Source organism: Numida meleagris, chromosome 1 (assembly GCF_002078875.1).
Source record: "Numida meleagris isolate 19003 breed g44 Domestic line chromosome 1, NumMel1.0, whole genome shotgun sequence".
Classification (NCBI taxonomy): Eukaryota; Metazoa; Chordata; class Aves; order Galliformes; family Numididae; genus Numida; species Numida meleagris.
Genome location: NC_034409.1, coordinates 80641740 through 80668374, shown reverse-complemented (window position 1 = coordinate 80668374; position 26635 = coordinate 80641740). Strand labels below are relative to the sequence as shown.

Here is a 26635-nt window from a genome sequence, read left to right as displayed (position 1 = left end):
TGTGAAATAAAATCACAGACATTTGAAAAGCTAAAGGAATACCGTGCCTCCTCCTCCACTTTGCAGATAGCTGGGCTGCTCTAACTTCCATTTCCAAAAGTAAATTAGCTCCTACTTAAATGAAAGTAACAAATTTAAAGCTGCCTCCACCTGACTGCAAAGTGCTGCAGCCAGACTGGAAGAGGAACGGAGAGGTCTTCAAAGAAAATAAAAGCCTTTTTCAGCAACTCCAAATATGAACGCCTGCCCTTGCAGCAGCGAGCTGTGGCCCTACAGCCGCTTTCCATTATAAATGCTAAATTGGGAAATGTTTAACATTCTTTGTTTAATCTTTGCAGTATAAAGAAAAAGCAGCTGATTCTCAGAAACGGCCGAACAACCATCATGGACCTGCCCCTCCCTTTCTCCAAGTAGAACAGACCATTTCCAGCCTCAGCTGCCACTGACTCTTTGTAAGCCGAAAAGACATATCCCAGAAGATGAGGTTGGAACTTTGCAATCTTTTCCTAAAGCGATGTAAGGAGCACAAGGCTATCGGGATAGTTAATAGAGCCTTTAAGCAAAAAAAAGTAGTTTAAGAAATGTATGCAGCAAAAACTATGGGCAGAGATGTTTTCTGCACCATTTTCTATTAATATCGTTCCACACAATCTTTCCATGAAAGACATTTTTATTTGTTTTGATTGCAAAAATTACCGAGTTTGTTTTACTCTTTTTCACAATACAGCTAATGCAGTGAGTCCATCTAACTCAAATCACAAATAAATCAGCAAAACCTTCAGGGCAAAAAATCCTCTCTCTCCTCCCTGTGCTGATGAACTCTTGGTGTATCTTCTCCCTGCAAGAACTTCTCTAAAGTGCTGAGCTTCAACATGTGTCCCAGTAGCCAAACAAGTCATAGGTGCCTTCAGTCAAAATTATTAAATAATACTCAAAGTTGAGTCTCCACAGATACAGAACTCTGCAGGTAGTTTTCTCCCAAGATTTTACCCTGAAGCAGACTTTCTGGATTAAAAAGTGTAGTTCACTGCTCTCCTTTACTTTAGTTATAAGAGTCAAGCCTTAAAGAGTGCTTTAAAGCCTCCTAATCTGTAAGGTGAAAAGAGTTTTGCCATGTTCCCCACTCTAGACACTAGCAGAAAATTATTGCTAGAGATGAAATGAAAACAGAGGGTGAAATGAGGATCTGCATCTTTTCCAAAGTGGGTATGATACATTGCATGGTCCATCCTCTCACTGGGCTTGCTCTGAACAGGCATTAAGTTCTAACAGAACACACTATGTTTCATAATGAGGAAAATCATAGTATCATAGGATCACAGTATGGTTTGGGTTGCAAGGGACCTTAAACATCATCCAGTTCCAATCCTCTGCTGTAGGCAGGGACACATTCAACTAAATCAGGCTGCCCAGGGCCCCATCCAACATGGCCTTGAACACCTCCAGGGATGGGGCATCCACAGATTCTACTGGCAGCCTGTGCCAGGGCCTCACCACCCTCTGAGTAAAGAATTTACTCCTAATATCTAATCTAAAATACTAACAACTGTCCAGAGGAAAGAGCAAGAAGCATCCACATGTCCACCCCTCCAAAGAGCCTCTGCTACAGGCATTGTGCCCATGCTGAGAACCTCTCCACATCACTGGACTTCAATGATTTCTCCCTGCAGGTGTCAAGGCCTACCTCTCTGAACTAGATTTAACAGCAAAACAAGGATACACCAGGTTTTGTGATGGGAGAAAAGAATCTGATACATTTGTTACAACTACCCCAAAAATATTCATTCTGGCATCATCTCTGAGGGAATCCTGTAAGTCAAAATAAAACCCATGAAGATATTGAGTGTATTGGCAGGGAACTGTTGACAGTGTAGGACACAAAACTGTAATAAACCTAAACTGAAGTGCCAGACTCGCAAAAAAAAATCTATTTTGAAGAACAAGTTAACCATGCAGAAAAATTAATAGAAAAAAGAAAAAAAGAGGTTGTAGTTAAGTCAGGACATTGCTGGATATAGCAAAATTGTATTAGCTAACTTTTTTTTCCAATATACTCAACACCAAGCGTGTGTGAGGGAATAAAAACAATGAAAACTCAAAATAAATTTAATGTAGAGCTCTTTTTATTGTTCTTGCTGTTTTTAAACCCGTTGTGCTCACGTTTAACCTTTTCTCTAAAATAACAATCTTGAATTTAAGAAAAATAAGGCACAGAACTATACAGTGGCAGGACTGAAACAGCTTAGGTTTAAATACTAGAGTTTTCTTAAGTTGTGAAATGAAGTTCTGTTTGGTAAAACTGAATATTAGCATCCCATTTCAGAAACTGCTTGAACCATCGCTTTTGCCTATTCTATCTATGAATTTATGGAACCAGAGTTTTCCTACATGGGTTGAATGTCTAATGTCTGGTCAAGTCAAGCCACCCTCACCCCCATAAACAAAAATCAAATGTTGTATTTTCCAGAAAACAGAGTTCCACAATTCTGGTTGCTATTCAATTGTACAAAAATAGCTAGACTTTTAGCAGCAGGTACTGTCATGGTTTTTCATATTGTTTAATTAGTAATTACTCAGAAAATAATTAAGTATGAACTGGACCATTCAGAAAGGATAGTGCCTTGTTTCAAGTCTGTGTAAGCCTACAAATCAAAGCCGGGAACTTGAGACTTGGGAAGTCAGAAAGAACCTAGTGGTATAAAAAGAAATTTCTTAATAATTGAAAAGCATGAGAATGCCTTTAAGATGTGAATTCTACTTGTCTAACGCTAAAAGTTACCATGTTTTGTAACCTGTTTCAAATAAGTTTTCCATTGTTATCAGGGCAGACAAAAAAAACGGCAGAATAAACCTCTGAGAAGAATGGTAGAAAGCAATATTCTTTCAAAGACATATGACCATTCTTTTGATTAAGTTATACACTGAAATCATATTCAGCCCATACGCATCCTCTAAGCATTTTATAAAGGGTTGACAGCTGTTAGGAACACTAGGATAAAGGATTGTCAAGGTAAGGAAGGTTAGTCACCTCCACTTTCTATAACCATGTCATAAAATGCAATTGATAAGCTGATTCAGCTCCATCTTTACAACTACAGAGATTTCAAGGCCCTAGTATTCCTACAGGGCAGAATTCATCCTCTGATAATTAGGGTCGTCTTCTGATTAACAGCTAACATTTATTTACAGTTAGTGCCTGCAGTTTGGTCTTTGTGGCAACACTGGCCAGAAGTGTAAACGGTTTTTATAACCTCTCCACATTATTTCAACACCTTCTGCCTTTGCATTTAAATCCACCTTATAAACATTAATAAAATAATTCGAGAAAACTTCTGTAGGGCACAATAAAGCAAGTATCTACAATAATCCCTATGAGATTCTGTACTGAGACAGAAATGGAGGCAGAAGTTTTAGCTGCCCAGAGCTAAAGCAAGAGTTGGTTTCAGAAGCAGGCAGGGAATTCAGGTGTTCTAATACCCCTTTGAAGATCTATGTACTGGCCAGCAATTTTCTGAAATGCAGCCTATACGATATACTTACAAAACATCATACTTACATAAGATACTTATACACCTTAAAATCTTCCTCTTCCTGTTTTCAGAAAGCCTTTATTCATTCAAAACTTGTCTCAGGAATCATTATCAAAAGATCTCAGCTTTAACTATTATTTGTTATTCCTGAAGTGAGCATAAACATAAATTATGCCCACTTTATGACTCCTTTACATTGCCAGGACAACGTTTTAAAATAACCACGAATCAAGCCCCATAACTTGTTAATTGACCTTATACACCCTGATGTAATATCAACGAAATTAGCAGCATTACACTAGGGAAGAATCTGTCCGAGAATGTGTACACAGACAAGAACTATTTGTAAAGGGCAAAAGAAAACAAACCCCGACACAATACTTGTGACCACAAACAGGTCAGATCCTCAGAGGATAAAGCCATGAATAAATTGGTTGCAGTACAGGTACATTTTCCTCCTGAAATGTTATCAAAAAGTACGAAATGTTCTTACTACAGAGCCTTGCTTTCTCTTTTTTTAAATCTTCCAAAAAGCAGGGTTATATATTTTTCATTTACATTTGACTGAAATCAATTAAAAATATCCCAACTCATCCTTATTAAAAGAATTTCTGGATTTCTATGGCTATCAATCACTTAAATGCAATAAAAATGAATAAGTAAAGTTTAGAGCGACATAAGATTCTACACTGCTTCTGCACTTGCTGCTGTTAAGTTAAGAGTGACCTGACACTTCCATTGTATATATCCAAAGTTTGGAGGGGAAAAAAATAGGAGAAAGAAGGAGGGGGAGCACAGCACAGTACAGAAGCCACGGATGTTCCAGAGCACACTGTGACAGGAAAGTACTCAATAGGAATTCCAGCAGCCAAAAAAAGATCATAAATAGATCCATTGTCTTCCAGTCTGAAGCCCTTAAAAAGGCTCGAAATTAAAGCCTGTGCTGCAGGCACCCAGTCGCTCCTTTCTTTCATCGGGATTTGCAGGTCTTAATGCAATCTGTCAGGAGGAAAAACAGTGGAGCCTTACAGTCCGGAGAGGTAGCAAAAGTGAAAGGCAGGCGAGAGTTACATAACTGGCTTTTTACATAAATATTGCAGTGAGATTATTTTGCTTTTCAGAAAGGAAAGAAAAGATATTAAAAGGCACAAGAGAATTCAGTCCAACCTCCCGTACTCCTTGTCCCTCTTTCGCTTTGTAACATGCAGCGAGCAGTCCAAGGGAGGTTTTTCTTTTCCTTTTCCTATTGAGGCTAAACAAATAACCAATTCAGCCTTAAATACTTTGTAATAGTTTTTCTCGTATTACCTGAGAAGTGCACCACATCATGGAAGACGGAAGAAAGCCTTATTCTAAAGCATGAGCAAGTACGGCTTGCTTATCTGCAGCACAGGGCACTGAAAATGACCATGGATGTTAAACGAACTCCCTTCGGTAAAGCCTGAGAAAAGGGAAAAAAACTGCAAGGCTCCCCATCTGTTATTTCCTTTTTTTTTTTTTTTTTTTGGCTGTAGAAAAGCAAAATTATGCAAGAGCTTTTGAATGTAAAGCCTGTGTGAGCTTTTTCCCTTTTTGTCTCAGTGTACACGGTATGCGATATTGCGTAACGGAGCCCCGAGTGGGCGGTCAGCAGTTACTATTGATTTACACTGCTCCGTACAATGCATTCAGAGCTCAGCGAGAGCTGCTCATGGAGGAAGGCAGAGGAGTGAGGTGGGGACGTAAGGTATGTGTGAACAGTGGCCCTGTGGAAAGAGGGGAGCAAAGCGTCTAGGATCAGAATACTGCTTTTCTGAACCAAGCATACGTTTCCTATTCTTGATGCTTTGGTGCCCTTTGCCAGGCCTTCGGCAAAGCAGATGCTCAATGACCAGCCCCTCCAGCCAGAAGTGAGGCTTCCTTCCCACACCAACCACCTAAATCTCATTAGAAACTACAGAAAGATATTACTGATGTCATTGTGGCACTCCTTGCACTCAGTACAAAGATGCAAAGGAAACTCATAGTCAGCTATAAGGGTTATTGCTAAGAAAAATCTTCCTTTAGCACTACTTTAGATCAACTTTTGACTCAATCCTTCAGGATCTGCTGGCCTGTAGGAGTGCTTAAGTCAAAGGCACAATTACACACTACGTAATATAAAGCCTGGCATTTTTCGAGATGTTAGGGTAACATGGTAATATGGGAACTGGAGAACAGAAAGAAGAAACACAATCTGCTTTGCTCACTCACTAGGACTGTCAAAATACTCCTGCTATTTTCTCTTGCAGACAAACATACACCTGGAGTCCTCAATTTAGACACTGGCATGATCCTAGATCTATAAAGAGAAGCATATTGATTCAACAGGGTCAAATTCTCTCATTCCCACAGCTGAATGCCCATTACATTGCTGAACCCTTTGCCTATAACATACGACACAGGTTTCTAAATTCCACCTGCTCCTTGACTCTGGGTCTTAGAAAGCACTCTGCCAGCACTGGGCTGGCACAACACTGAACTGCTGAGCACCAATTTACTTGTTCACATACTGGTCTGGGGATTTTGCTAATAATGTCAATGTGAATGTAGAGGGTGTTAATATAATCTCTGAAGTATACTGACAAATTGGAAGACTAAAAGTAGCAGGCTTATTGCAAGCCACAGCAAACACCTAGCCTAGTGTCAGAACAACCAAAAAAAAAGGAGTATGCAGATTACAAAAACCAAACATCCAAAACCAAAACATACAAACCCCACTGAGGCTTCATTTGCATTATCTTTGCTGGATGACACGCATTCCCCATGTTGTTCTCTTCAAGCTCCATATAATGGACAACATGCTTTTCTGTACAGGTCAAGCAAACAAAAAACCCATGTCGTTATAAAAAAGGTAGATCCTATTTTAGGGAAATTCAACAGATATACAACGTCTCTGACTGTTCTGTTGATTTGTTTTTTCATATCCACATCTACTAACATTAACTACGATACTACCAGCCGGCATGCATTCAGAATCTCTGTTGGGATTTTAGGTTAGAGAGAAAAGGAAAACAGTAATTCACTGTCTTACACATGCTTATTCATTTTGTTTGCACAAAACTGAAACTGCATTCAAATAACCCCAGAAATGTTTTATACACAAAATAATGTGCGGCCTAACTAGTCTGATTTTTCTTAAAATGAAACTGACCCTTAAAGAAAAAAGAAGATATTCATATGGAGAGAGCTGGGCATGCAATTTCAACTTAACACTCTTTAGTAATTGGTCAGGCCAACAAAAAAATGTGTCCAAGTACTATCTTCTCTGTCAACGAAGAGAATACTGGGATAAAGAAATGAGACACAGAAGTCTACCACAAACACTACCTGACTGTACTGGTGTCCAAAGAAATTATGCTTAACAATCAAACAAAAAGTGATGCTATACAAGATGAGTGTCTCAGGAAGACTGACCCACAGAACAAAGTTCAAAAAAAAAAAAAGCAAAACAATCTCTTTGTTCTTTAATAGAATGCATGTGAAGAGGAAATATTTAGCATCGATTAATACACTTAAAGTTAGTCTACAAACTGTTGTATGCCCTCATCGGATGCCATGCAGAAACATAAAATTTATTAACCTTGTGAAATAACATGTAGGATATTCATAGAGAAAATAGAGAACTGCCAGGAAGGGCAAAGCAAGCTCTCATGGCAATAAGAGCAGTTCCAACAGTGCTATGCTTGCTTTACCAACATCCAGAGAAGACATATTTAAACACTAGTTTGAACATTAGGTTATAAGCAATAGTACTGCATGGAAAAGGTTCGAAGAGAGATCCAAATCCCCTAAAAATATGGGGGGACAAATTACAGAGTTCAGTTCTCATGAATGTTGTGCTTGAGAAGCTGTCAACTGAAGCTGACAAAAGTTTCCGTTAAAATCAGCTTGCCTTCAATCATTCAAAAAATGTTGGAAACTGCTGTGCAAATTTTCTATTTTTAATGTTTACCTCATACGCAATTTCATGAGATCTTGAATAAACAAAAGTTCATCTGTTTTGCACATAGGGAATGTGGAAAAAAAAAGAACATCTGGAGACTTAAAAGAATTGGAAATAAAGAAAGGATTAAACTATCTATTGTAGAAAGCATTAAAAATAAAAAAATATGAATAGACTCAAAGCTTAAAAAGTGAATACTGGCTAGTTTCATGTTTCAAGAAAAAGGTTTTATAAGCTTTAAAAATCCACTCAATTATGAAATTCTACCAAATATTTACCAAGGGCATCATGGACAAATACTTAGGCCAGAAAATCCTAAAATAAGTTTTGGTAGTACTAACTGCTCTTTTTTGCACCACAGTATGTTACTGCTATTCACTTCTGTTACATGTTCTCCCCACAACACAACATAACTGCGAAGTAGCCTTATTTTTCACTGCAATAAGTAAGTGATTTGGAGCTTGGGATTTTTTTTGTTTGTTTGTTTGTTGATTAGAGAAAAACATTAATTGTAGATACTATTTGCATATATCAAAGATTCCATAGCTCTGCATTTGCTGATAAACAATGTGACTTTTCAGTAAAGACTATCATAAGGGAGACACTAAGGTTATAAACAAGTTATCACTCTAGAATTTCATGATTTTGCATGTGAGCTTAATGTTTTTCAATGTAGTTTCTGTCTTTTTAATGACTGTAGGAGGAGAAAAGCATAGTGCTAGGTTGCCATGGACTTTTAATGGCAAAATGAATAATGACAAAATATTAAAATGATAGAGACAAAACATAAATATGTTAGAGATGCCTGCTAACTCTTCTTGCTACTTAAATAATCAATAAACCTTTTTCAGGCCTCTTGCAACATGTATTTCCTTGCAATGAAAGAAATACGTTTTTCCTGGCAATTTACTTGGATTTTTTTTTCCCTATGGGCTGCTGTTTCACATGAACCTCTTGGATTCCACCATTTTGGTAATGACCATGACACAGCAGAAGTTACTTAATTTTCCCCACCTCCCAACCAGCCAACTAAACATGTGTAATGATATATTTCCTAATGGTTCCTGCAGACTGACAGATTTCTGAGATGGTTTTAGTCAAAATGAATGGCAGTAAAATTGGCAAGGACTCAGAAAGTAAAATCCAAGGAGACTAGCAAAGACTAGAGTCAGAAAAAAGGTCTCTGGATATTATTGTCATGTCTGCCAAAACCAAAGTAAGTGAGGTTATGTCAGTGTTTCCATAATAAACCTCATTTTTCAGGAGTCTGTAACTCAGCTGCAATTATCTGATCCAGACTGAAATCAACACATACAAGGACTTGGATCATGCAGAAATTTATTTCAATGTAAAAATATTTATATAAATACGCAGATATATCTAAGTTATTTTTTCATACTGCAAACATAATATAGCATTATAATTTAATCTGGTGAGGAATTATTAATTTAACATATCAGAATTAGGGAGAGAAGGGAGGAGGAATGCAGAAGACAAAACACAGAAATCCCTGTGAATGCTTTCTGTGATAGAATAACTTCCATACCAGATATTCCCTACAAGATTTTGAAAAGACCATACTTCTATAGTAACTGAGGGCTCAGTGTAATCCCTATCCAAAAAACCTTAATATTTGTTTCGATCCCTAGAAGCAAAATCCTATTTTGAAGCTACTATGAATGCTATAATACATATTAGAGTAGGAACAGACTAGGAAGGACTCAAAAGAGTTTATGGGATAGGCAATAATGCTTGTTAAATTTTGAAGTACTGCACTTCATTATATTAGTTCACCTTGAACCTCTCAAATATCACTCTTACTCTACAGGTTTGATCCTCCGGGAGTTTGAGTAACTCAGGGATGTTCAGATCAACAGCAGGTTGCACGTCTGAGGATCTGTGGCTGCTTCTGCCACAGTCCCCACTAGCAACAGCACCTGGACAAAGCCAGCATGCTTTACAAAACTAGATCAAGGAAATGCAAAAGTGCTAATGTCTCCTATTGCAGATACAGATTTCCCCAGAGGTTCTCAGTATTCATACCTATAAAACTTCAGATTCCTCTTTGTGTTTATTTCATGTAACTCAACAGATACAGCAAAAAATTAGCACCTTCACAAGGCACTTCACGTGACACAAAGATGAAATTCTTTTTAAAAGCACCTTGGTGATTGGAAATTGGAATCTAATGTAGACATCTAAATGTTGAAATATACCTGGAAGAGCTTATTTTCAGGTATAAAAGTAAGAAAGATGAGTAAGAAATGGTTTGCAGCAACCCACGTAAAAAGTTCAGGAGCAGAACCTAGATGCTCCGAGCTACCTCTTCTTAACCAAAAAGGAAAATTAGCTCGGACTAGATGCTTTGTGAAAACAAAGAGTTACATGAGCTGAATAAGACACCAAGGCTTCTACCACTTGACATTTTAATTTTCTGTCTTTGGTAATGTTTTGTCTTGTTGAGTATTGTTGGTCTGAGCGTGCGTGTATCTGAGTGTGTGTTGGCATTTACTTCTATCCTGCTTTGCACTGTGTTCTTTGGAATACAGAAACTTGACAATCCTCATCAGCTAATTGTATATTTTGAAAACAATCAAATAAATTAAAAATAAAGGAATCATTTGTAGCACAGCACAAAACAGCAATAGTATTTTGTACTGTTATATCATTATTTTTCCTCTTCTTTGTAAAAGGAGATATTAAACACCTTATTCCATGAGTAGTTTCAATGAAATCATGAGACCTCTTAACAAAACAGGATATTATTCAGTTACCTAACCCTGTGACATAATTACTATCTATTCAACTCACAAATGGTGAAATAACTACACAATTTGGGTAAGATTCCACACTAAGCAAGTAGCAGGGTTGGAAACAGAATGCCCAAGTCTTTGCTGCTGATCTATCTGATCGCTCTCATCAAAATGTTGCAGAATTAAAGAAAAAAAAAACTGACTATCCAGGCCACCCTGAATAGCTACAGTGTTTTCTTTATATCTAGTAAGATTAAAACGTTCCTGACTCTAACTACCTGTGCTACAGCTGTGGATTGGCCAAAGTGAAATGGCTACAACAGAGAGAAAAATGACTGCAAGAACTGACATCAGAGATTTGCAAAAGAAGGATTTGATACATATATACATTCATGCACAATCACATTGTTTCTTTACGTTAAATTTGTCATGAACTTAAATGTTTTCCCAATACTCTGCCACTCAGAATCGTTTGGAGGGACTGTGGGACCTGAAGCAAAGAAGATCTGTACAGCAGCAGAAGCAGAAAGTTGACAAACACAGCGCAAGAGGTTTATTGTAAAAACAGAAACTAGAAGTAGCAGTTTTTCAGTCTGTGGGTCAGGATTTTTATTTTTATTTACTTATTTCAAGGTAATATTAGAAACATTATGCAGTTTTCGTTCTCTGTTTTCAGCTCTGGAAGAAACTATATGATAAATTGTATTAAGCAAACAAGTAAAGACGGTAAATCTTCCATCTTAATTACTGCTCATATTGAAAAGTTTTCTTACCTTTTCACTACATTTGCTGAAAGCCAACAGTGTCATCCCCTCAGTAATTTCAATGTCAGCCACTCGTTTATTATACGAACGAAAGTAATAATGAAACTGTGCTGATCTGCTTGCTTTCACTCTATATAGTGCCTACATTTATAGGCTTATGCTTCTATTTGAATCTATATTTATCTGCTTTATCTGCCTACAGTGCATCTGTTTCTCAAACACACAGACATATATACATGCACACATGTGCGTGCACACAAATATACAGACATATAAACACACATACGGGTATATCCAAAAATATGCATACTTACAGTAGGCTTCTGTTCAACAGTAAGGTTTGTATAAATATAAACATATGCAGCATACACAACATAAATGAAGACAGATACACAACGAAAACCAAACAATTACATGAACATGGCTGGCTGGCTGTAGGAAGGTTTGTTATTCAGTGGGCTGCCTAAAGAGAACTGTGTACAATTAGTTTCCCTTACATTCCTCTGTTACCGTAGCTTCGCAAGCAGCAACAATTCTGACTGTTATTTTGCCTGGAGTTTTTCCGTGTAAGCTTGCTTGGCACAGCTGTGCAATCACTGCCAGCCTGTCTGCAGCCTGGTTCCCTGATGGTACCACTAGCAGCTTCCCTCAGGCTATTCATTAAAAAGGCCAGGGCTGAGCCACCCTGTGCCAGTTCAGGAGACAAACCCTTAGAGGGAACAAACAAGGTGCGACTCCAGATCCAGGTCAATCTGGCAATTTTAAGGCCAAGCATTAGTTGTGCATTTCCCTAGGCCTTAAGAATAAACAGCATTTTCCCACATTACCAGAGGATAAACAGGAGTATTCACCTTCTCGTTAGCAGAAACCAGCGTGCCGCACTTCCCCACGTCACCAGGCAGGCATCCAGCTGCTCTGTCCCGTCACCGCAGTCAGAGCTAGGTCTGTCTCAGCCTTTTTTCCTGCTAGCTGGGCTTCTGCTAAGTCCATTAGAACTGCAAAAGGAGCTGACTAAACTTTAGGCTGTGATACTAAGGTCTCTGTGATGCTGTAATGTGATAAAGGCTGCATTAGGCCAGTTATGGAAACAGATCATAGCATGTCTCCACTGAATGATCTTAATGTCCTAGTTCAGTACTTTATTCATTCACATCCTATCAGCTCAGAGGGGCGCTGGAGGAGGAGGTTCCACAAGAAAATAGCAAAGCTAAGCAACAAAGTCACTTGGGAGGTTTGTGTGTCCTTTGCAGAAGCTGTATTTCGGCTTTCCAGTTGTTCATAAGACTGTGAAAGTAAACTGCTGATCCAACGCATCACTCATGGGCTCTCTGAAAGGAGTAGGAACCCCTAAGCCGTAAACTATTGGGTATTTAGGGCAAAGAAACAAGATACAAATAGAAAAAGAATCCACTGGGTATGAAGGGCAATGCGAAAAGGTAGCCTCACCCATAACCTTCACACAAGCCTGAAGAACTTCAAAATTGGCCACACAACATAACTCATCTTTTAACAGGAGTGAAAAACTATGTCCAAGTCTAAGAAAGTCTACACTGAAATCCAGGTAATAACGGGACAATTATATATTTTTATTTATTTTATTTGCATTATATTTAATGTATTCTATTCTTATACATTTACTATAATCATTACTTGTAATGAATAACTTATAATACTTATTATTTATTATTATAATTGTTGAAATATATTTAACTTGTTTATTTAACTATTTGTTATACTATATTTATATTATATTAAAATTATAAATTACCTATAACTTAATGGACAAATAAATGAATAGGGTATATTTAAAAACCACAGAGAAGTTCTAAAATATCCTTTAACTCACAGTCAAGAAGGAAAAAACACCCTTATAAAGGCCCTTTATGCCAAGACTGTGTTGGCTATCTAAAACAGAAATACTACTTCTGAAATCAAAGACTTCTGGATAGTTATTCTTGCATTCACTTCAACATCCTGGGAAACTGGACCTGTATTAATTTTATGTTTAATTGGCATTTGACTGCAGCTATCAAAAAAAATTCTGTTCATATCTTCCTCACTGTTACAGTTGCTCCTTATCCACTGATGACTTACACAACTATTTTAAAATTCTGTTAAAAAAAAAATTGTTCATCCTCATAGCTTGCTAATTTTTTTAACTGCTCAGCACAACGTACAAAGTAACGTGAGATCAACAGTACTTGAAAAGTTTATATATCAAGAAATAAAATATCAATTTGAAAGAAAAAAGAAAGAATTTAGGTTAACTTACGTATTATCTGGGCTCCCTCAATCTGGTAGGGTCTATTAAGAAAATACTACCATACTGCTAAAAATAACAGTCTTGCGATGACTGTAATGAGTCTACAGTTATGCTATTCTTAGCAGTGTCCATTCATTTTTTTTCTCAGCAGGGTATTTTATAGTTTTAGTATGTTTAAGAGCATCTCCAAAGTGAAAAGTATTATTTAATTATTGAGGTAACAACAGACTGATTACAGAATATAATTTCTCTTTCAGAAACTGTGCCCTACATTGTGCCTTTAGACATATAAGAAACTACTTAAGCATTTCTTTGATGCACAAAAGTATAAACTCCTACCTCATTTGTTCGGCATTCTTTGAAATTCTGTAGGTGGAACATAAAAGGGATCTGTTTAATGCAAAATCCCTCCTTCTTATGACAAAGAGAGTGAATGTTACCAGAGCTGAAGAAATGCATCTACCTTCCTCCATATACAATGCACTGAGAAAATATATGTTGGGACAAACGTCTAATACATCTTCTATTGCTTGAAGGAAACAGTTATGTGAATACATAAATACCTCTCAATTCTTGGCACATTGTCTGCCAAACTATCTTAATATCTGACATACATCTATCCCTCCTTATGATTCCTATTAGATTTCCTAATATACTACATAATTTCTTGGAGAAGATTTAATGGTATGTTAAAATTTAAACTAGATAAAGTAATTTTTTTTTCAAATAAAATATAAAAACTTAAGGCCTATCCTTGCCTCAAGAGAACAGTCATGTTGTTTTATGCTCTTGCAACTCCATGGATATATAACTCAATCTTATGTTAGTATAACTATATCCGTGCACGAAGTTCATCTAGAATAATCACTTCATTAAAAACATCAATCTATTTAATCAGAACAATTATATTAGTGTAAAATATCTGCACATACTAAGCCTTAGTTGATGTTTGAAACCACCTAAGACAAAGTGGTAAATACAAATTCCTGACTAATCTCAACAAAGCTGAAGCTGGCCCAAATGTGTTAGACTTGAAGCAAGACACATAAGCCACACACTAACAAGGAGAATCAGAATTGCAAAGACCAACAATGCTTATCTGAAGATTAAGAAAAAAAGAAAATAATAGGTCTATTTCTCAATTGGCAAATAGTAAGGAAAAGTTATAAAGTTGAATTCTTTTGTCAAATTTAGTGGGACAAACTCAAAGAATGACATGCACACTGCAAACCAACCAAGTCTGATGAGCAGCTCTTCTTAGAAGAGGCTGAAAGCTCATCGACAACAACTGATCAATAGTGCTTTCTAACAAACAAAAACTGAAATTGAAGATATACAATTACAAACTGGTACTATTACCATCTCTCTGCACAAAAAAAGCTCTCCTATACAGCCAACAGCAAATAAAACTTGGAAAAACAGTAGGCAGCATGCTTCCTGAAATGTGCCATTACAGCAATACCTCAACAATTTAACCCATAACCATTGCAGAAGAATATAAATGTGACTTAGAAAATTCAGTAAGGGAAACATTAAAGTTGTTCTAAAATTTGAAGGCTGCAGGAATGCCTCGCTTAGCACAACACGACACAGAGTTCTTTCTTTCTTGAACCCCCACATACTTGACATGATTTAAGAACAAAATAAACTCTTGAAACTGAAATATCAACAGATGAATTTCAAAATTTTATAAAGGGCCTTCCTAAATGGCAATGCCCCAGGGCTTTAGAACTGAGTTTGATGTATCTTTTCAGGAGCTTCTAGTTTTTTTACTACATTCAAATATTTCTGTGGTTCTTTGAACACAGAAAACAGCCTCTTTGGAAGACAGCAGAAACAGGTTCTTGAAATAAAAGGAAAAAAAAAGATGTTTAGCTCCGTAGATCATCTTCACAAAAATAATGAATGACATCAACAAATAGAATGCTGGCAAAAACCTTAGGAAACTATTTAATTATATCACTATTAACTTAAACTGATCATCCCAGCTGTCCTGAAGAAATGTTACAAATCACTCACTCCTTTCACAATGAAGAAAAAGTATCTTCCTCCCTGAAGTAAGCACTGAAAAGACACTGAGTAGGGATTTTGTGGATAATAATCTTGAGGAATTATCTTAAAGACTGAAGGGGAACCATACTCTTGTAGGAAATACTTGATGTGGTGAAGTGAAAACAACAGCCAGGCTATTCTCCATGCTCTCCAGAGAAAGGTCAACAGGAGATGGGCACAAACTGAAATGCAAGAAATTCCTTTGAATATAAGAAAAAACTTTTGACAGCCGAGGTAGTCAAGCACTGGGGAGTTGCTCTAAGAGACTGTGTAGTCTCCATCCTCAGAGATATTCAGAACTCATTTAGACAAGCACTGAGCAACGTCTTTGTGATTCTGCTTTGAGCAGGAGAATTAGAGTAAATAATCGACATTGATCCCTTCCAACCTCAACAGTTCTATCAAATTTTCTTATCAGATATTAAATTAGGAGTTACATTGAAATGTACTAAAATATTTCCCCATGAACAGCTTTATTTGACTTGGTCCTGCTCAGGAAAACAAAGCTTGCCTTTACATGTAAAATTAACAGGTAGAAGACTCAGTATGCACAAAAACATACTGAACACCACTGTGAGGAATGAAAGTCACATCCTTTATCATGTACTTTTTTTAATGAAAACTGCTGGAGACATATACTCAGGTTACCAAAATCTATACACTATCAGTTCTCCCTATCTTGACATGTCACCTTCCTTTACATTACTGAAATCAAATCTTCATTCTGCATTTCCACAAAGCCTAACTACTCCTTCATCCATCCGATAGAAATAAGTCTGGGAAAGAAGTAATGATTTTCTGTACCATTCAACCTTATACATTTTTCTAGGCTAACAGACTCTTCTGAAACTCTAATACATGAATGAAGAGATCCTACCCTACTGATTTACATCATTAATGCTAATGTGAAGGTTCCCTTAACTTCCCTCACTCTAATTTCTGAAGTGTGGTTATTTACAAGCTAAAATAACATAGAAATAAAATTATTAAATATTGTTCCATTATTTCCCTTTGTTTGGTACAAAAACCAACAACAACAACAATAACAAAAAAAAACCCTAGAGAAAGTCACAGCAATTTCACCACAGAAAGAGATCAAGGAATAATCATTCTATTCAGGCTTCAAAACCTAGAAACTAGAAATCTTAGCTAGAAAACCTAAATCTAGAAAGCTCCAATTGGATTCATATAGTGCTACCTATATCCTTAAGAATTAAAACTAGTCATAGATGACAAAGCAATGGACAGAAACACAGCAAGAACCAGAATCAGAACCCTTTGGATTCTCACCAATCTAGAAGATGCTTATTTTGAAAGACAGTGTTCTCAGGCATAACAGTCTTTCCAGGCTTTTAACTAGAATTCAGTGCTACTGAATTTTCATCTGTTCAGGATTAATTTTAATCTGCCTTCTCGAGATTTCTCTAAGTATATACAAGTGAGAATCTTTTCAGATGTGATTGCTAAAAGATATGCTCTACAACAATTGATTAGAAGAAATGTTTGAATAGCAGTGTAATTTAAAAAGAGTTGTCATTATTACTGTCCAATTCTACGTTAAGAAGAATTTGCATCTGGACTGTTCATCTTCTATTCTCAGCTCAGAACCTTTAAATTTCTTGCATGGCCAGGTGACCCTACTGTTACCATGACTAGAAGATAATCAATAAAAGATTCGATAAATAGCGTACTAACTTTTATAAAGGACTGAGTTTAACAAACTAAGTGATGTTTATAGCCTATAGATCCATCCGTGATATGCTTACAAAATGTATGATATGTACTAACCACAAAAAATATTCTTAGAATATTGATAGATCATATAATAGCTTTTATGAACTGTTTACAAAGTGTATCATGAGCATAAGTGTAGCTGGATAAACAATGTAAGATACAACTTGCTAGGAAGCTACTATTTACAGCACCTGTAAACACATGTAATACTTCATTGTGCACAGACTTGAGTAATAGTCTTCTGGCTTCACAAGGATGAATCCTTCACACCTCTCAGCTGCTGATCCAAATCTTATCTTCCCTGCCTGCACAGTACCTGCAGATATCTCAGACATCCAGGAAAACTGACTAGATTGCACCCATAGTGACATATGGAGCATCAATTCCTACAGTATAAGCAGGGAGCTGCATCCTGTCAGATTTTTAACAACTTGTAGGAAATTGCACTGAGTATGCCATGGACTATATATGTAGGGGGATTTTCTAGTTTCCTTTGAAATCTTAACACTAATAAATAAATGAATGGATTATTACTATGAATGCATGCAGGTTTTACCTATGTAACAATTATATTATTTATATATATATTTATGTATTATACATATACAAGCATTTCTGACTTCATGTGTAGTCATAAATTACGTACTTTACTGTTAAATCAGTAAAAATCCTTTCATGTCAGTCAAATGACCACACATCTCTTTGAAAGCAGAATCTGGTCTTGAATGTCACATAAGTGAGAACATAACAAAATGGAAATCTCTTGTGAGAAGGCAATGTAGAATTTCATGGCACATTAATGAATCTTTTCTGACTGTGGTAAGGCTTTCACTTCACTGACACATGCTAAATAGCACAGACAACCACCAGTCCTTACAGTCTGCTTTACAAAAGGAGCTTCCTGGAGACAATAAATGACCATCCAAGAAGTTAAATACTATCAGGAAGTTCACTGGAGGAAAAGAAACACACTAGATGTTACCTACTGAAATTTTTTTGTTTGTTTGTTTGCTTTTTTAATAGGCTTATATATTTAATTATGTAATTTTAACAACACTGAAACCAGAAGGTAACTTTAGTGATTTGATTCCCAGGTCACATTTCTACATGAATCAAAATTCTACTTTAGTATTAGCATCGTAAATTGGCTGTTTTCAAGAGAAAGTATCAAGACTGTAATGTTCCAACAAAGCGTCTGTCTTTGTAAATCTGTGATGAGATCAGGATTTTTTATTATTTGCTCCTAATTCTGTCTTAGGTAGCTAAGTAAAGTACACTATCTCAAATGCAAGCACAATTTCCTATCTAACATTGCCAATTGAAGCAATGTGCTGCAGTTCTACAGATTTTCCCAGAGGCACAACCATGAACTTTGTAGTGTGATGGTTATGTCCATGAAAACACAGATAAAGCGTCTGGGTTGGAAACTTTGTAAGGTGAACACTGCCCCATGTCATGTCTGACCACGTCAGAGTAGTACATCAGAAACATTTTAAGGTTCTGAGGGGAGGAAAAGCGAATACAGAAACATGTTGCATTGACTGCAGGAAATATCTAAGGGCATCATAGAAAAGCAGTAAAGAGTGATTATATAGGCTCATGGGGATACCAGCAATTATGAAAAGGACGTTGCCAGCCACAACTGAAAAGCAAAGAACAAAGCCAACAATATGGTATTAATCACATGCCCTGTCTGCATATGATGCCAAACTATTCAAAGCACAGAATGTTCTTTATTCACCTCACTTTATATTGCTGAATGAATATAGCATTTATGAAAATGAGAGATTAAAAACATTGATATTAACCAACCTTTGGGCCAAATCCTACTTATCTTATTGATGCAAATAGTTCCACTGATTTTAATAGATGTAATTACCATTGACTTCAATAGAGTTACTCACAGAGTTAGGAGGGCAGGATGTGGCTCATTGCATAAGCAAGCTTCCCTTACCACCATGAATGGTGCCAACTCATCATTTCTGATGCAACAAACTCCCAGCTTTTCCAGTAATGGATCCCTTGACAAGCAGAGACCTCTGTACATGCTAAATTCTGCAGCACTTTTGGCACAATAAAAACTTCAATGAAACGACCAATTTTATTTTTACCTCTTTGGAAGCAGCATACAGAACCCTCACAGCTAGGACTTCATAGCAGTTTAATTGCACATTCCTCCAATTCCTTGTGAGTGAAACACCAAGGTGGGGTTGGAATTAAGGTTCTGCAAGGACTGCCTATCCTCAGACAATTATCATATACTTGAAAAGGATAGTACAAAGTGAACTGAATTAAGGTATTTCTCCTGGGTACAAAAAAGTGTTTCTAGCAATAGATAGCCCAGACACAGGAGATTAGACTCAACCCACTCTCCTTACTTTCAGACTGAAATGTGCGGTCTCATTTCTGACCACTCCTATTTTCTTGTCCAGTATATCTCTGGATGATGCTAGAATTAAGAAGATTTGAGAGAGAAAAAAATAGAATACAACAAACAATATGAGGGAGAGAAGAGAAGGAAAGTGCATTGCGTTTTGGCAGCTTGAGAGTGATTATACAGCTACTGCCTTGTAGGGGATCTATCCTTGTTCTTCAGCCATACTGCTACAATGCCTCAGAGGTAGGTTCTATTAAACCTGTGAGATGGCAAGACACACGGGCGAAGCAGAGGAAAGCAGAAGTCTGTAACTCTTTTTTCAATGACTTGTATTTGGTAGCAAACCAGTGGTATATGGCAGTTAAGGACACTGGAATATACTATAACCCAAGAATGCCTTTCTTCAGTCCCAGCCTTCCACTTGCTACAGCACATTCTGAATAGGTATTTGTAACAGAGCACAATTATTATCTCCTTATTTCATTAAAAAAATTAATCTCCATCAATCTCAAAATTTTATCTCCATTTGTGGGCTGCTGAAATAAGAACCAGTTTCAAGTTGTTCTGCTGCACTGGTTCTTCCTTCTTTCAGTGAGAGGTTTTTCACTGCCCTGTGAAATACTTCACAGGCACTGGAATGTAGTTAAAGGTTCAAAGCTTACACAGATCTATACATTGAGGGAAACAGACTCTGGACACTTTGAAAAACAATCAAATACAACAAACTTTTCTTGCATGCAGGGCACTATATGACATTCTTACTCTTTGTAGAAACAGGACAACTAGATTTAGATCCTGTTATTTGCACATTTTTAAAATGATTATTATCTCAAGCACACAGAATAATGGTTAATATTTCAGATTCTAAAATACAGTGGAGCTTCAATTATCCAAATTCAGTGAACCCAGACAAGGTTTTGCCCCTTGTCATTTATTAATTAAATGGTAAATTGCTTCTATTACTAATTATTTCCACAGATCCATGGGCATGCAGGGCATTTTGGTTACTCGTAAACGCGATTATCGAGCTCTATTCAGTGTTTTTCCCATGTTCTTCAGATAATTGTGACTCTGATGCACTCTGAAAACCATTTAAAACATTTTTTTACAATTTATTAGTGGGAGAGCTTCCAGGTCCTGTACATCCTTTAGGGTAGAGGTATCCCCAAGACTGTGGGACGCAGCACTCTTGACGAAAGACAGAAAAGTGCGTTAACCAATTTGTAAAACAAATGTAAAAATATTTCTTGAGCACAATCTGACAATTTCTGATGCCAGGAGTATGTTAGCTTGAGTAAGTGACTGACTGTCTGAATAGGATGCTAGCAAGTCAGATATTGTGTTAAACTCTTTTTTACAGTTGGTCTCCCTTCAAGGGAGGAGAAGTTTAGCTGAAGATTCCTTTAAATGGGAGGGATCCTATGAAGGACAAGTGGTTCCAACTATAGTAGGATTAAAAAGAGTACATGAGAGATTGTAATGCTCCAGCAACAAAATCATACACAGATTAGAATGATGCATCATCTATGGCTTAAGCCATGAGAACTTTGTATCTTTGTAAAAAAAAAAAAAAAGTAGGACAGAAGTTGATAAAATTCATGTGCTGAATAACAAAGAACTACTTCAACAGACAAAGTACACTTTAAGCAGAGTAAACAGACAGCTAGGTCAAATGTATAAGCACTGCAATAAAAAACCTGAAGTCTAAGGACTGAGATAAGAGAAGTGCATTGCCTAATTTTCAAAGGCAAGACTTACATATGACACAGCTTCAGTAGCTGGAGAAGATGTTGTGTGCTGCACTTCATAACAATGACTGAGTAAAATGCACAGGTAAGGTACAGGTGCTGTGAATTAAAGAAAGCATGTATAAATAAAATGGAAAAAAAAAAAAAGTACTGTGTTGTTTAATTCCATGCCTAAAAAGAAAGGGTTAGAATCATACTATGCAACATCTTACCAAATGGTGACAGTGACCATGAAATGTAAAAAGGAAGACTTGAGAAGCAGCAGCTAGTTAGAAAACTTTTGAAAGAAGGAACAAGTTTAATTTAGTGCTAAGAACACTAAACCTACTTTAATGTGCATATTAAAGAACCATTTTGCAATCATTATCACAATACAAGTAAAATCGCTTATCTATAGGACCGAAAAAATAACAGCAAAATCCACTACAGCAATATGTGATTTCAGAAAAAAAAATATTCTATTTAAAATAAGGAATGTAGTAAAAAGGAAATTGGAAAGAACTTAAGAGAAAAATGCTTTAAGATGTTACTGTTAGAAGATGCGTTACCAGAGATTCAGGTCTCTTACAAATAACAGGAAAGCCTTACCTTACAATAGCTGTAATAATCCTGACCCCCAGTTGTCTGCCTCAATCTTGTTGAGGAACATCTCAGCAGTTTGTCTGGCAGGCATAACAAATTACAGCCTGAGGTACTAAAGAAACCCAGAAACAGTTTTGATTTACCTGACGATGCTAGGTTGTAAACTGTCATAATTCGATTGCCACTTGAGATGAAAATTCTTTGCAAGGGGGCAAAAATCTCCAGGAGAGAATCATGATACATCTTTAGATGCAGGAACTTTTGAAGTTGCCCTATGGTAGTGCATTTACAGTCATTACTCTGAACTCACAAAACAAATACATAATCACCTGTAAAAGAACATCTCTAATAGGATTTTTTTTTTAAATGAGTCTAACGAAAGGGTTTATTAGAAGTAAAAAGAGGGAAAGTAATATTTAATGAATAAAGAGTGCTTTTTTTAATTACTATTTTTAATAAAGCGTGTGCAGAATAACATAGGCCCAAGAAAATGCTGAAGATGCCATTAACAACTTTTCCAAATACCCTACACAGGTAAACAGGCCAAACCTGGGGAATACACAGGCCAACAATGAGGTGAAAAAGGTGTTCACAGAACAAAAGCCCAAAATTAACTTGCTGGACTTGTGTTCACTATGGAAAAGTTTATAAAGGCTTGCAAGTGAAACCCTTTCTCTGAAAGGAAAAGCCTGAGAAAATGTGCAACAGAAAGAAAAAATGGTTAAAATCTAACAGCTATAAAGAAAGTCATACATGAAAGAGCTTAACTAGTAACTCTTGCACATAATCGGGGTGGGCACTAAAAGAACAGAAAGCGATTTAATGCTAATTTTAAAAAAGGGCTTTAGGAAGACCCACATAGTTCAGAAGGTCTATAAACTACAACATAGAAACGGTACAAAATATAATAAATAACAGAAATTTGGGCAGATAAAAAAAACTGAAGATACAACATAATCTTTTTGCAGAGAGAAGTCCTGTTTCACAAATTTACAGTTTTCAGGAGGACTCAATGGGCACAACTGCAAGAGATTCAAGAAATGGTATTTGCTAAAAAAAAAACACCAAAAAACAATAGAAAAGCCTCACAAAAGACTCTAAAGGAGAGTTATCATGACATAAGAGAAAAGAGCCTCTCAGATTAATAACTGTCTCAAAGATGCACAACAAATAGAAGGAACAAATATTCAGTTTTTGCAGTGGAAGATGAGTACTACCAGAGTCCCACAAGAATTTGCATTAAGACCTGTGGTGTTCAACATGCTTATAAATGACTGGGGAAAGAATAGGACTATTGATGCAACAAACTTTGCACTTCATACAAAAAAAATACAGCAAAAGCTTAAACTGAAATGTTGTAAAAAGACCTGGTAACACTTTTCACAAAGTGAAAAATGAAATTTAATTTCAATAATGCACAGTTATGTCCATGGGAAAAATGACCCCACATATTCATACAACACAGCAGAATCTAAATTAGCTACTACTACATAGGAAAGAAAGTAGGGAATCCTTGTGGATATGCCTATGAAAGCACCAGCTCAATACTCCACATTGATCGTAAAGGTTTAGAATAAGGCTGGGAAATGTTAAGACAGAAATAGAAAATGAAACTAAATTGATAATTACGCCCTTCAAATAAATCCGTAGTAGATTCACATACTAAATACTATATGTAGGCTTCAGCTTCCACTGCAAAACAGGATGTAAGCAATCTAAAATAATAGAGAAAAGTGCAAAAATGTTCAAAGTATGGAAAAGCTTCGGCACAAACAAAGATGAAAAAGAGTTGGGTTCTTTGCCTGGGAAAATAAATTACTGAGGAAAATATAGAGGAGATTTATAAAATCATGACAAACAAGAACAAGGTGAGCAGTTAATAACTGCTCCCAAATTCTAATTACATGTTTCTAGGAAGCAGCCAAAGAAGTTATCAAGTACCAGGTTCGAGGTAAACAAAAGCAAGTGCTTTTCACACAAAATGTAAATAAACTGTGGAATCCACTGGGATGGGATATTTCCTGTGCCAAAAGTAAAACTGGTTTCTAAAAGCAATTGGGCAAAATCTTAAAAGAAAGATCTACCAAGGCTTTCAAACACAAAGATCTAAAAGCAGAACACGTTACCCTGCACAACGAAATGGGAAGGCTCATCTGACACTTTATAAACAGCAAGGATGAACCAATCTGACAAATGTATCAGAGAGCAGCTAAGCTTCAAGATAGCTAACACATAGATCACAGAGATTCTGGCTTTACAACGAATTTATGGAGCACATGGATTAGGGTTGCAAGTGATGATTTACTATTGCATTGTCAACTCGGTGGATATTGATTAATATCTTCCCCAGGTACAATTATAGCTAAATTCTCTGTTAAGAACAAAGACCTAAGAGTGAAACAGTAAGAGCAATGTTTAGAGAACAAGGTATTCTTTCAGGAAACGTGTGACATGGATACAGCAGGTTTTCCTTGCTGGACGGTGTTCCAGTTGGTGGAATTCATTCCTAATTTAAAAAGCATCTACCTTATTTAGTCACCAGCGATACCCACTTTGGTTCTAATGGGTACTCAACAGTCACATGATGAATTGATTTCTCTAGGATTTGCCGTTAGTCTACTGCCCATCATACACCCAAAAACATCTTTTAAAAACTAAGCTGAAACATTAAGGTCATAGAGAAAAGTTCTCAAAAGAAAGAAAATATCAAAATGAAGTCTGTCACAACAACTGCACCATTACAGTACAGTCTTACATGTTATGATTATACATTTAGTGTTCTGTATAATGGATAGCATCCAGGGAACGAGAATAATTCAAATATTCTTTTTTTATCCTCCCTGTTCAGTGTGTGGCCCCAAGCCTTTTTTACTGAGTGGCATCCAAATGTTTCATGAAATAAGATGCTTTTTGTTTCTGGCTTTTCTGTGGTACTCATCACTACAGTGTCTGAATATCTCAACTATCTTCATGAATTAATCCTCACAATGTATCCTTAGATGTCTGGAACGATTATAATTCTTCATTTAAGAAAATTATGAGAGAAATGATGTGACTTCTTTGTGGCCACACAGGAAGTCTATGTTAGAGACAGGAAGGCAATTTAGATCTTCTCATTCAAAAGGGTGCAAAGCATCTCTTGAACTCATCGTACAGAAGGAGCACTCTTAAGATTTGTGCTCCTCCAACAGACCTGCAGAAAAGTTCTCCAGCAGGGTAGGGATACCAGGGACGGACCAAGTGGGAAAAGCTGCTCTAAGGATTAAAAGCTGCAAGATCTGCAAAGCCCTTGAAGGAACTTAGAGTATCAGTTTTAGCACTTAGTTTTTACAGTGTTTTGCAGAAATTTCTCCTCCTGCTTGGTTATCTCTAGGATTCTTACCAACATGAGGTATTTTATGTTGTATTTTTCTAAAAAGCAGGGGCAGTGGTACATATGGGTATAAGATACTAACAACTGGCACGTGGGCTCTGTCTGTAGTGTTAAATATTGCAATTTATTGTTGTGATGTATTTCTTGACTACGAATTACAACTTTCTGAAATACACAACATACATTGCACTTGTGCTCTAAGCGCATTAAAACAGACAGAAAACTACCCGAATGTACATTAGGAGTCTGTCTCATGCTTACTGAAGCCAAGAAACCAAGAGTAAAGCTCCATCTCTGTTCTTTTATTGTTTTCTATTGTGACTACATATTGCAGCATTTGTGGTTGGTAAGATCACCCACTGTAGGAACAACTTTCAGTTCTCTGTGACAATAGGGTGAGCTGAGGACAGACTGGCAATGTTTGGAGATGAATTTCCTGCTCTTTGTGGGTTTCAGTTAGACTCTTTAGCATTATTTGAACTTCTGTGGTTTAATTTTCTTTGTTGTTGTTTTAATTCTAATGGCAGAAAACAGGAGAAGAAGCAACATCCCTTTGGAGGCAGTGAAATGCAGTATCTGAGGAGTAAATCGCCATTTTTTCTCTTTCTGGCATTTTAAGACGTGTCAGCAAAGAGAGGACATAGCAACCTTACAGAACAGCAAAGGATCCTAGGGCTTTTTATTTCTTGCTAAAGGTACTCTAAGCCATAGTTATATGTTGATGTTTTATGGCCTTCTGAACTAACTTCTCTCCATTAGCATTCAACCACCGCTATAGGCTAAGACACTGCTCCCTAACATTCTCTTATTAAGGACCAAAAAGGAAAAAAGACATAGAAGAAAGGCTATTGCATTCGAACTATCCTGCAGCAGCAGTACTAGTTGAATAAGACATGTAGGAAAGGTACTGCCAGCTTGAGACTCAAGTATTTGCTTCATTTGATTATTATGATTTATATTTACTATGCACGTCATTCAGAAAACATGAGCTCTTAAGTACTTCAGGAGCAATGGAAGTTCTTGGAAAAAAGCAGTGGAAAAGGTCCAGCTTCATGTTCTCAATGTACAGAATTTACAGATCTCTAGAATGTTGCTCTTCTCTCTTCCCACTTCCAATATCTGTAGGCCAAATCAGCTAACTTTACAATGAAAAAGTAATGAAAAAGATGTTTTCCTCTGGCCATGTGCAAGTCTAACTAGGAAAGAATATTTTTCTTCAGCTGCTGGTGGCTGGCATCAAGATACCCTTTCAAATAGCAGTGAACTTCATTCGCAAAGATGAAATCAAGAACTATACTTCAATAACTAGATTTATTAAATTCTTAATAGGGGTCAGATCTGTTTGTTTTGTTCTTCCCTCACAGACTCAGAGGACATTATAAAATAATATTTGTTATGTATATGCAGGGATTTTCACTTTATATGTTTGAAATGAAATCATAAAATAACTCCAACGTAAAAATAAATAAGCCACTAAAACAAATAACAAAAGGCT

At 36.6% G+C, this 26635-nt stretch overlaps 1 protein-coding gene across 25 annotated transcripts in view; it reads right to left on the bottom strand.

Moving 5' to 3' along the window:
* ZBTB20 (zinc finger and BTB domain containing 20) overlaps window positions 1–26635 on the bottom strand; it is a 470842-nt gene that overhangs the window by 254773 nt on the left and 189434 nt on the right. The window contains exon 1 of one of the 25 annotated variants that reach the window (XM_021398499.1): window positions 4839–5040. The exons of 23 other annotated variants lie outside the window; for them this stretch is intronic. The gene's annotated coding sequence lies outside the window, so the exon portion shown is untranslated. Of the gene's footprint in view, window positions 1–4697; window positions 4772–4838; window positions 5041–26635 lie in introns of those variants that run through there. One more of the 25 variants, XM_021398501.1, reaches the window with a different exon arrangement.